Genomic DNA, 12,261 nt, shown 5'->3' with positions numbered 1-12,261 from the left:
CCTCCACCTGTAAACCTGTAAAACCATTCCTGTTTTGGGGGTTGTCTCATTGTTGCCCTTCTAGTGCATCTGTTGTTAATTTCATTAACCCCAAAGCAGCTGCAGCTGATTAACAACCCCCTCTGCTACTTAACTGACCCGATCAATATCCCAGGAGTTTAATTGACTTGATGCTATACTCTGATTAAAAATTGTTCCTTTCATTTTTTTGAGCAGTGTACATATCTAATGATTTTAATAAAACATTATTTTTATTATCAGATAATTTTCATTAAAATCATCTGATAAAAAAGTTTTTTTGTAGGGTTGGGAGAAAGCTCAATATGAATATCTAACCTATACTGCAGAGTTTCAAAAAAGAACCTGTGAACTCTGTGAAACTGTGGTGGTAAATAAGATAATTGTCCATGGAGAGGATCACTTGGTTTTTCAAGAATGTCACATGTTAATTATATATTTATGAATGCTGGCTATGACAATTGCTTCCATTGTGTATCATGTGTTAATTGATTACTGATGGGGGTGTCTTCTGCTATTTGAAATCTGTATACATTTGTGTAATTCTGACTCTGAAATCAGATGCAATGATTTAACATCTAAGGATATTTATGATTGTCTGTAATGCTCTCAGTCATGTGACTTTAATAAAATGTGGATTTTCTTTTGATCAGTTTTGACATATCCATCATTGACCTTCATCTACCGGTGTAATCTCTCCTTAACAGTAAGATGCAGGAACAGCAAATGCACACAGAAGCATTGTGACAAAGTGGAATGTGAGCAATAAAACCACTGAACATGCAGGAAAGGAGTCCATCAGGAGAGAATATAATGCAATTCTTGAAGGCAGGGATATGAAGAGCTGGAGACTGGAGATCAGAAATAAAGGTCATACAAACTAACAAAGCAAGGCATACAGTATCTCTCCAGCTACTTCATGTACAAACAGAAGAAGCAATCATGGAGTCTGCTGGGCGATCAGAAACAGGTGCCCAAGGGACAGAAGACCCCATTGTAAAGCTTGAACTTAAATTGTTACTAAACCCAGGACCCTGCATTCACTCTATCTGGTCTCCCACAGTACACAGAACATGGAAATGCAATTATTTTAATAAATATAAACTGCTTTTCTCATCAGAAGTTAGAACAGTCTTGTGGCTTCTATCAGTGTTCAGCCAAGCACTAGCTAAAATGTATAGGAGGAGTTTTCTTTCTGCTCTAGGAGGATGCAAAACCCCTGACCTCTGTCTGACCAGTGCTGATTGGCCCTGTGCTGATCACATGCACTCTCCCAAGAAAAAAAAAACCCTCTCTAGCGATACACACCAAACTGAGCATGTGCAAAATGCCTACGGTTCAGTCTGTCGTATCAGGAGATAAGAGGTGGTCACTTGAACAAGAGGAGGAACAGAGCAATCAGGACCAAACAGCCTTTTTACACAATGCAGGGGATTAACCCCTTAGGTTCCACAGTGAATATAACAAGCATGCTTTACTGCATATACAGGCTGATTTTACTGTTGTGGGTTTAGTAACACTTTAACTCCTCAAAATTTTTTTCTTTTCAACCCTCCCCCTCCACAATTACAAAAGACATGTTTTGCCTGTGTTTATTTATTCTCCAGGCTCACCCCCGCCATTATACTAGCCTAGGCCACAATGACATGTACCTGGTCCTGTGTCACGATCTGGAGTCAGGCTCGGAGGCCAGTAGCTGTAGCAGCAGGAAGGCACCCACTGACTAGCTGGATAAGTATGAGTTCACCTGAGGTGCGGAGTCTAAGTATGTACTGGTATTCACCAGAGCACCTAATGGTGGAGATGGGTTTTGATGCGTGTTAGTACCAGGTTGAGGTCTTTCAGGATCGCCCCTCCAAGAGGTGAGCAAGCCAGAGTCCTGTAGCAGATATAGTAAGTAGGAATAAGCTAAAGTTTGGTTAAAGCTTATAGGAGGAGTTTTCATTTTGCTCCAGGAGGATGCAGGACCACTGAACTCTGTCTGGGCAGTACTGATTGGCCCTGTGCCAATCACATGCACCCTCCCAAAAAAATAAAAACCTCTCCAGCAATACAAACCAAAATGAGCATGTGCAGAGTGACTCCACACGATATGTCTTATCAGAAGATAAGAGGGGGTACTGGAATAAGGGGAGGATCAGAGAAGTCAGGATCAAACAGCGTTTTTACACAATTCAGAGGATTAACCCCTTAGGTTCCACAGTGAGTATAACCCCTGGGAAGAAAGCAGGTGATGTAATTTCCGGTACGGCGACGATCGCCGCCATCTTTGTTTACCTTTACCCATGCTGTTTGGGGGTGAATAGCCCTTATATTTTATGTGAGTGCATTCTTTGCATTATTTGAGAATTTTAATAAATCTAACTTTACTGCACTATGAGGAGCCCCTTTCTTTTATTGTATATTTGAATATGATACCCTGTGGGTTCTGGTGAGGTGGAATTTCCAATTGCCAGGACACACAGAGGAATGAGGAATTGGAGTTATGCCTAGTCTGACCTATGTGATGTGGGTCAACTTGTGGAGGTGAGCATGCATGCCTGGTGGTGGTGGATATCACAGTACACCAAAGGGGAAGATTCATGGAATTACATATTGAGGTTTTACTGTCATTACGGACTGTCACTTTTATGAACTTTATTGTTGCCATTTCACTTTTTAGTCTCTGTGTATTTTTATTATCATTTATTCATGTATGATTTATGATCACATCTTTTGTCACGTGTTTAGTGCCTTACCTGTACTTTTTTTACACCGATTGGCAGGGGGTCAGCTGGGTGTTTACTTTATTATATTTCTCTTGTGTCACTTTATATTTTTTGTGCTACTTTACACCATGGTTATTAGGTCATATCCTTTAATAGGATAGGGCATAGATAACAAGCACGCTTTGCTGCATATACATCCCGATTTCACTGTTGTAGGTTTAGTAACACTTTAAGTCACTGCATCAACATAACGGTCAGCAAAGCATTTTCAGAATAAATGGTCAGAGAAGCCATGTTCCATGATTCTCATGACATTGTCACTTTAGCAAAGGTAAGTGTGGGTGCTGTAAATAGCCAATCTTAACACAGGCAGAACCCAGTGGCATATTTAGATTTTGTGCTGCCCTAGGCAACACAAAAATCAGACGACCAACAACACCCCTGTCCTCCCCACCCAAGAGAACTTTCCACTAACACACATGAAAAAGACACTCACCTTCACAGCTTTGGACATCCCTGGGAATGAGAGTCAGGCTCTGCATACACCATCAAGCAGCCCGCAGCCTCTCTCGGTACCCACCTTGTCCCCATGACGCAAGTATAACTTCTTCCAGTGGGTGGTGCTGCCCCCCTGAAAACTGCCACCCTAGGTAAATGCCTTGTTTGCCTTGTGGTAAATATGCCCCAGGCAGAACCTTATATTTATTAGTAGGGTGAGCTGTATGAGTTTAGAGTTCTCTGTCAAAGAGATGCATCTAAATCTACTCCACATTAAATGGGAATCAGATTTATAGGTGGACTGTTATTTTAGCAACTAAGCAAGCTATGCAACAAGATTGAGATTAAAATAAAAGCAGACTTTTAATTTACAGTTGAGGTTAGATATTTGTCATTGACATTATCCTTACATTTAAAAGACAATTCTAATATATAATATGATTAGGTATTCAGCTTGCAGCAGATGTCCCTTTCTAACTGAGAGCACTATGAGGTCCTATGATACTATATTCCAATACAGAGCTACTGAAACTCTACAGAAACTTCTATTTTGCTTTCACTGTAAAGATAAAAGATTACATTTGCTCGAGAAAAAAAGCAAGATCAATTCTTCAGTTTAATCAAACCTTTGAAATAGAAGCTAAAGAGGGAGGGGCGTTCACTTTAAATAAAATGTATTTTCCAGATATATTCCAATGATTAGTCATTCCCTAACTTTTGTCCTTCTTTGACACATCAGTGGGCAAGGACAAGGTAAGATATTTAGCGCTACAGATTGTAATACATTGTGATACATTGTTAAGGAGACAGTGTGTGGAGAAGAATCATGAATTCATTAGTGGCTGCAGTTCCAGATGGAAGGATAAAAAGTCAGACCCAGATAAGAGAGACGAGATGGTTTGTATTCATCACTGACAGGACCCAGGAAACTAGCTCACCAAGGTAATTAGCAAGTGTTTAACTATACAGATATATCCGGGAAACAGATGAAAATTGAGGACATTATTAGAGAACTGAAAGGCAACAGATTGACCAGCAAGCTGCCTTTTCATAAGGGCTGCTCCTATTATGGAACAAGGTCAGAATCTCGTCTCATGCCCAGGGGCGGACTGACAACTCATGGGGCCCCGGGGCAATAGGGGTTCATGGAGCCCCTGTGTCCTTGCGCACACTCAAAGCAAACCCAAAAAGCCTATAAAAAAGGTGCCGGGGCATTTTATGGGGTCCCCTACTGACCCTGGGCCCTCGAGCAGTGCCCGAGTGCTCAAATGGTCAGTCCGCCCCTGCTCATGCCCTATAAAGAGTTAATAACACAAGGCTTCCACTTTGCTCAATGGCCTCTATAATGTATGCTCTATTTCTGACCCTTAGGCCTGGTTCACACCTATGCGTATTTTAGTGCATTTTGCATTTCGCAGAAATGCACTACAGTCCATTTAACGTAAACATAAAAATTGCTGCTCTTCCTCTCCCAAAGACTACTTTAAATAATTAATTAAATAAATGAATGAACTCCCTACTACACAAAGGGTGCCCACAAATGTGCTATACAGCCCAGTGGGCTGGCAATTATATCCCTCTTCCCCAGTGACTAAATCCCAAATAAACCAATAAGTAAATACAAGGTGCTTAAACGACAATAGTGCTAAAAATAGCACATATACAATGACATGAAACTGTGTATACAGTGAAATTGTATAAAACAATATATATATATATATATATATATATATATATAAAAAGTCCCAATAGATAGAGATGCTGAGGTAGTGTACGAGTTGTTTGGTGGTGTCTGGGGAATGTGCGTATCTTGGAGATGTTGCAGAGGTGGAGCCTGCAAGATCTAGATAGCAGTTGGATATGGGGTAGGAAGGAGAGGTGGGAGTCCAGGGTGACACCCAGGACTTTGGCGTGTGGGGTGGGAGAGATGGTGGCGTTGTTAGTAGTGATGGAGAAGATGGGGGGGTATGGGGTGGGGGGAAGACCAGGAGCTCGGTTTTGAGGAAATAGAGCGACATCCAGTCTGATATGTCGTTTAGGAGGTGGGCGATGCGGGCAGAGAATGAGGAGGTGAGGTGGGGGGTGGAGAGGTAAATTTTGGTGTCGTCAGCATAGAGGTGGTAATTGAAGCCGTGGGAGTGAATACGTTTGCCAAGGGAGGAGGTATAGATGGAGAAGAGGAGGGGCCCGAGGACAGAGCCTTGGGGGACCCCGACAGAGAGGGGAAGGTGGCAGTGTTGTAGGTGACGCTGAAGGAGCGTTGGGAAAAGGTAGGAGGAGAACCAGGAGAGAACAGCGTCCTTGATGCCAAGGGAGTGCAGTTAGGCAAGGAGGAGAGGGTGGTCAACAGTGTCGAAGGCCGCGGAGAGGTCGAGGAGCAGGAGGATAGAATAGTGGCCATTGGCTTTGGCGGTTAGCAGGTCGTTGGTGATTTTAAGTAGGGCGGTTTCGGTGGAGTGCAGGGGACGGAAGCCAGACTGTAGGGGGTCAAGGAGGTTGTTATCAGTGAGGTGGGCGCTTAGGCGATTGTAGGCCAGGCGCTCAAGGAGCTTGGAAGTGAAGGGCAACAAGGAGATGGGTCTGAGGTTGTTAAGGTTGGTGGGGTCAAGGGAGGGTGCAGCCTCATCAGTGCCTCCTCATCAATGCCCATCAGTGCTGCCTCATCAGTGCTGCCTATCAGTGATAATCAGTGCTGCCTATTTGTGTCCATCAGTGCTGCCTATCAGTGCCCATCAGTGCTTCTTAACAGTGTCACCTCATTAGTGCAGCCTATCAGTGCCCATTAGTGCAGCCTATCAGTGCCCATCAGTGCTGCCTATCAGTGCAGCCTCACATCAGTAAAAAAGAAAAATTACCTGTTTCTAAAATTTTATAATAGAAACCAAGAAAAAACATGTTTGTCTTTTTATGTTTGTCTAGCAAAAAATAAAACACTATTTGTGTGAAAAAAAATGCAAAAAATTCCATATGGGTACACTGTTGCATGATGGCTCAATCATCATTCAAGGTGTGACATTGCTGAAAGCTGAAAATTGTCCTGGGCAGAAAAGGGGTAAAAGTGCCTGGTAGGTAAGTGGTTAATGCATTAGGTGGATCTGTGCTTCCTCCACCTTTCCTTATGTTTCTTGAATTTTCCTTTACTAGTCATTAGATCACCAGTGATTGGTGGGGCAGCTCTGGCATGAGGAAGCAATGACCAAAAAGAGCAAGAGGCACCATAAGTTAAATGTATCACTGAATGTATGTCATCTGCCAAGTAACCAAAAACCAAGCATCAAAAGAAGGGGGGATGTGAAAAGGGATTCACAAGAAAAGCGGTTACATCATGAACAGAAAGCGATACCCAAAAATTTCCAAAAATTATGCTTTATTACAAAATTTGCATATATAGACAATTAGGTAAATACCTCAGTTAGCCATCACCACAAAATGAGACCATACAGAAAAGTATGACCTAAAACCAAAAAATAATTAAAAACAGACATCATGACCGGTCATGAATATATAGTGCTGAAAATGTAATGACAATTGGTCTAGTACGCTTGCAGCACTGACACATAGGTAACACCACCATGTAGGGGACGTATTCAAAAAATTGTACCATAATAGGCGATATATCAGACATGCAGTAATATATACATAGGTACCAGTTAAGGATGGAGAAGGAACCCGATATTATACATCAACATCTAATTGGGGCAATAACTAATGAGAGACATATGCAGTGAAATTGAACCTACTAATGCAGGCTTAATGGCCTATGGCTGTGCTATATAATACATTATTGTTGATGATTCATAAAAGGAGCACTAGTAGGCACGATGGGTGGTAAGATCTTATACTGAGACAGTCATGTCCATAATTATATTAGGAAATAAACTTAGTGACCGTGGTAATATCTCCATATAACATCCGCCATCTGTAGTTGAAGTGGCAGGGGCCTGCCAATGAAATATAGGGATTCTTCACCGCCAGCATGCGGACCATATAACTCCCTTACAGGGGCGGACTGACAACTCATGGGGCCCCCGGGCAATAGGGGATCATGGGGCCCCTGTGTCTTTGCCCAAATTTAAAAAAGCCTATGAAAAAGGTACCAGGGGCATCTCATGGGGCCCCCTACTGACCCCGGGCCCTCGGGCAGTGCCCGAGTTTCCAAATGGTCAGTCCGCCCCTGCTCCCTTATTATGTAGTACAGAATATAGGGGTGTCCATGCCGTATAGTAGAAGTAGGGTGCTGGTCACCTTCCTGTAGTAAATAGGTGACATAAAGAGAGTCAATATAATAATAATAATAATAATATTAATATGGTTGTCACTAAGAATATCAAAACAATAATGTCAATCAGCCTTGTTTCTATCCTTATGTTTTCAGTATTCCACTCACCACCAGTGCCAAGAAAAATTGACAATGCATAGTCTCTCTCATAGATTCCTGCACCCGTAACCACTTGCAGACGCATCGTGTTTCACTTGCACTTAAAAGCAGAATCTCCGGTTATTTGCCTCCTCCCCTCTCCACTGCCATATTTGGCACCTTTTGGGGGGGAGCGGATACCTGTGTTTGACAGGTACCCACTCCCACTTCCGGTTCAGTTCACCGCAGCGAAGTGAGCCGGAAGTTCAGCTCCCTCCTCCCTCCCGTAATCTCCTGGGAACTTTCACAGGTCCTAGAAGACTGCTGGACCAACTAGAAGACGCAGCGCAACTCGCACATGCTCAGTGGGCACCATTCCCTTTCATTTATGTACGATGTTTCATGACCGAGTAATTGTCAGTTAAAGTAACGCAGTACTGTATTGAAAAAAATGGCCTGGTCCAGGGGCGAACTGACAACTCATGGGGCCCCTGGGCAATAGGGGATCATGGGGCCCCTGTGTCCTTGCCCAAACTCAAAAAAGCCTATGAAAAAGGTACCAGGGGCATCTCATGGGGCCCCCTACTGACCCCGGGCCCTCGGGCAGTGCCCGAGTTTCCAAATGGTCAGTTTGCCCCTGGCCTGGTCAGGAAAGGGGGTAAATCCTCTGGAGGGCAAGTGGTTAAATATTAACCTCAATATATATCAGCCCCTAGTGCAGGGTTTGTGCAGACACAGCAGCCTATTGCTTTTTAACGCAAGGAAAAGGTGCACGCACCTTTTCCAAAACGCATCCGCACGGAAAAAAGACCATACAGTTTCCTCGCAGTTCCCGGACACACACGATCGTGGCACTGCAGGATGAGATGCATGGAGATGCTATTCAGAATGCACATTGTGCAAGAGAAACACAATGCGTCGGAAAGTGATTGCCGGTGCAGGAATCGCATCAATTCTTACACCTTCAACCAGCCCACAGTGTGCGGCTAGTGTGAACTAGGGGTCAGAACCAGGGGCGGAATGACCATTTGAAAACTCGGGCACTGCCCGAGGGCCCAGGGTCAGTAGGGGGCCCCATGAGATGCCCCTGGTACCTTTTTTATAGGCTTTTTTGAGTTTGGGCAAGGACACAGGGGCCCCATGATCCCCTATTACCCGGGGGCCCCATGAGTTGTCAGTCCGCCCCTGGTCAGAACATAAAGTATATGAGGATATAAATCCACTTTGTGAGAACCCAATGTTCTTCCAAGCTCATCTTTACATTGCAGAATTAGCAGCAATGTCATCCTTAGCGCACACATCTGGAAGAAATACACAAAGAACAGCAAGTTTCAAGGAAGAATATACGTACTTCTTGTATTTAGACAATATCTATTTATCCTGGAGTTCAGCTTAATAGTAGTAGAAAAACCGTGAGCGAATTTCCTCCGGCCCCATAGGTGATACTTGCACGTCTCACAGAAACCCAATTTATTCCAGGCTCTGTCAGTTTGGTATGTACAGTAGCTCATTGCTCCTGTTCAGTATGCGTACAGCTTCTACCCATCTTCTTATCTTCTTGGGAACTGCCAAGTAAAGCTGTACCCATTGAGAGAGGCTGGTAATGGAATAATACATCAATAAGGTGATTTGTTATTTATTTATTTTATCATAAATATTAATACATTGTGCATCCCTGGCAGTTCTCTCTTTTTGTTCAATGGATGTTGTTTTACCAGCAACATTATAGAATACCTATATAGAAAATAAAGGCCAAACCTAAACCAAAAAAGAAATTCATTGCAATTTTCTGTATCTAACATAGATGTAAACCTACCTGAATAGCATATTCCTTGCAAAAGCACTGTGTATTATAAACAATTGCCTTTTTATACATTTTTTATCCTAGGACCAGACTACTATAAAACATCTTATTTATTTATTTATTACAGGTACTTATATAGTGCACTTTACATATACAGGGTGCGGCAACATAACTTCCTTTTTTCAAAATGCAATAAAACCCATTTTATGAATCAGAATTGTTTTTATTGTCTTTAATAATGTAGGTACATATCTAAAGTTCTGTTTTACACAGTTTTGAAAATCATATCAGGTAGGTGTCGCCCCCCCATTGTCCATACACTGAATAAGCCGATTTCTGGCGTTTTTCATGACCCTTACCAGCATAGCAGCGGGTATGTTGGCAATTTTTGCGCGGATGTTGGCCTTCAGGTCTTGTAGGGTCCTTGGACGGTTTACATAAACGCAGGATTTCAAAAAAACCCACAAAAAAAAGTTGCAAGGGGCCAAATCGGGGGAGCGGGCTGGCCACTCCAAATTGCCCCTTATTGAGATGAGGCGCTCCGGGAAGTGTTCCCTTAAAACAAAGACCAAGGGGAGACACATGTTTGCATGCAGAATGCTGCGGGGATCGCAAGATTGAAGCTCTCACTGCTTCGATGTTCTCAGGTGATCTGATGGGTCGAGGGACTCCAGCTTTTCGTCTTGTCGTACTCGCGGTTTGCCTGAACATAGTGACCCACGTAACAATTGATTTCCGGTCCGGGACACGGCCCAACGGGGCTACATTGAAGTGATGTCAGAAGGCGCGTTGGGTTGCGATCACAGAAAATCCGTTCGAAAGTAGGCCTCTACGGCAAACGCACGCTGCTCACTGTTCCAACGCATGATGATGACTGACCTGGAAGAGAACAAAAACTTTAGAACTACGCCTGTCACCTGAGACCACTCCCGCCCCGCTATGGCCGCTACAGCCTGAATGGCACGCATTTCAAAAAAGGAAGTTATGTTGCTGCACCCTGTATATTGTACATTCACATCAGTCCCTAACCCCCGAGGGGTGTATAATCTAAGCTCCCTATCTTACATTCACACATACATATACTAGGACCAATTTAAACATGATCCAATTAACCTACCAGCATGGCTTTGGAGTGTAGGAGGAAACCGGAGTACCTGGAGGAAACCCGCGCAGGCACAGGGAGAACATGCAAACTCCAGGTAGGTGGTGCTGTGGGTGGGATTATGAACCAATGACCCGAGTACTGCCAGGCGGAGGTGTTAACCATTTAGCCACTGTGCTGGACATCTTCCCTTCTTCTCTACTGTTAACATGGGGGAGGTGTTCTGTATTCCACTGACATAGCTGAGAACAATAATAACTGATAACAGACAGCACTGGTAGTGCACAGGAAGTTATAAGCTCACAAGATTTCTGGCAGGATCAATATGTGTTTTTGTTGCACTAGAACAAAGTGGTTGAAAACCTCAGAAATGAAATATGAACAAAGCATATCCTTCTATATTGTATACCTGTATCAGAGCACTAAGTGTCACCTCTGTCTGCTGCCACGTTCCACTGCTGTCAGCATAAGTCTCTTCAAGTTTTTCTGACACCAAGGGAAAAATGGTGTGGAGAGGAAGATCCAACACACAACCTGTGATTGACAGCTTCAGCTCTTTTCCTGTGAGCTGTTTGAATGGGGGGATGTGTCCCTTCCCTCCTATCAGCTCTCAGAGCTGTCCTCACTGAATGTAACTCCAGCCCTCCATGCCCGCTTTTCAGAGCTGAGAGATCTGTGTAAATTCTGCAATTTGAACGGATGTAGGGGACAGACGGCTGCAGATAAACAGGTAAAACATATATACAAGGATTTGGATCATCTCTGTTTATCACACGAGGTCAGTCACTTCACTGGGTATAAGTAATTCCACTTCCACTCTATTGAAAACTAATAAAAAAAAAGTTTTGCCTTTAGTTATACTTCAACCACTTGCCTACCATGCACTTTTACCCCCAGGCCAAGTTTCAGCTTTCAGTGCTGTTGCAGTTTTAATCACAATTGTGCAGTCATGCAACACTGTACCCATACAAAATATTTATCATTTTTCACACAAATAGAGCTTTATTTTGGTGATATTTAATTGCCACTGGATGCTTTTTATTTTTTGCACTATGAATAAAAAAAGAGCAAGAAATTTGAAAAAAAAATGTTTTCTTTGTTTCTATTATAAAATTTAGCAAACAGGTAATTTTTCTCCTTCACTGATGTGCGTTGATGGGCTGCACTGATGGGCACTGATAGGCAGCACTAATGGGCACTGATAGCCAGCACTGATGGGCACTGATAGGCTGCACTGATTAGGTGGCACGGGTGGGCATTGATGAGGAGGCACTGATAATGCTACACTGATATGCAGCAATAATGGGCACTGACAGGCTGCACTGATGGGTACTGATATGCGGCACTTATGGGCACTGATGATCGGCACTGACTGGTAGCACTGACTGGCAACACTGCTGGGCGGCACTGCTGAGCACTGATGTGTGCAACTTCTGGGTGGCACTGCTGGGAAGCACTGACGGGTGGCACTGCTGGGCACTGATGATTGGCACTGCTGGGCACTGATGGGTGGCACTGCTGGGCACTGGTGGGTAGCAGTGCTGGGAACTGGTGGGTGGCACTGCTGGGCACTGGTGGGCAGCTCTGACAATCAGTGCGAGTGTCTTCTGTGACAATTGCTGGTTATTGGCAGTACTTTCCTCATGCTGTGACAGCGTGAGAACAGCGCTGCTGTAACCGGCAACTGTATTTACTTTGTGATCTGCTCTGTCATTGGACACAGCTGATCATGTGGTAAAAGGGCACTGTGATTGCCCTTTTAACATGTCATGTG

Source organism: Staurois parvus, unplaced genomic scaffold (assembly GCF_062004578.1).
Source record: "Staurois parvus isolate SC_StPar_1 unplaced genomic scaffold, SC_StPar_1.0 ptg000298l, whole genome shotgun sequence".
In the NCBI taxonomy this organism is placed as follows: domain Eukaryota; kingdom Metazoa; phylum Chordata; class Amphibia; order Anura; family Ranidae; genus Staurois; species Staurois parvus.
The sequence above is the reverse complement of the archived record's forward strand: the minus strand, read 5'-3'. Positions refer to the sequence as shown.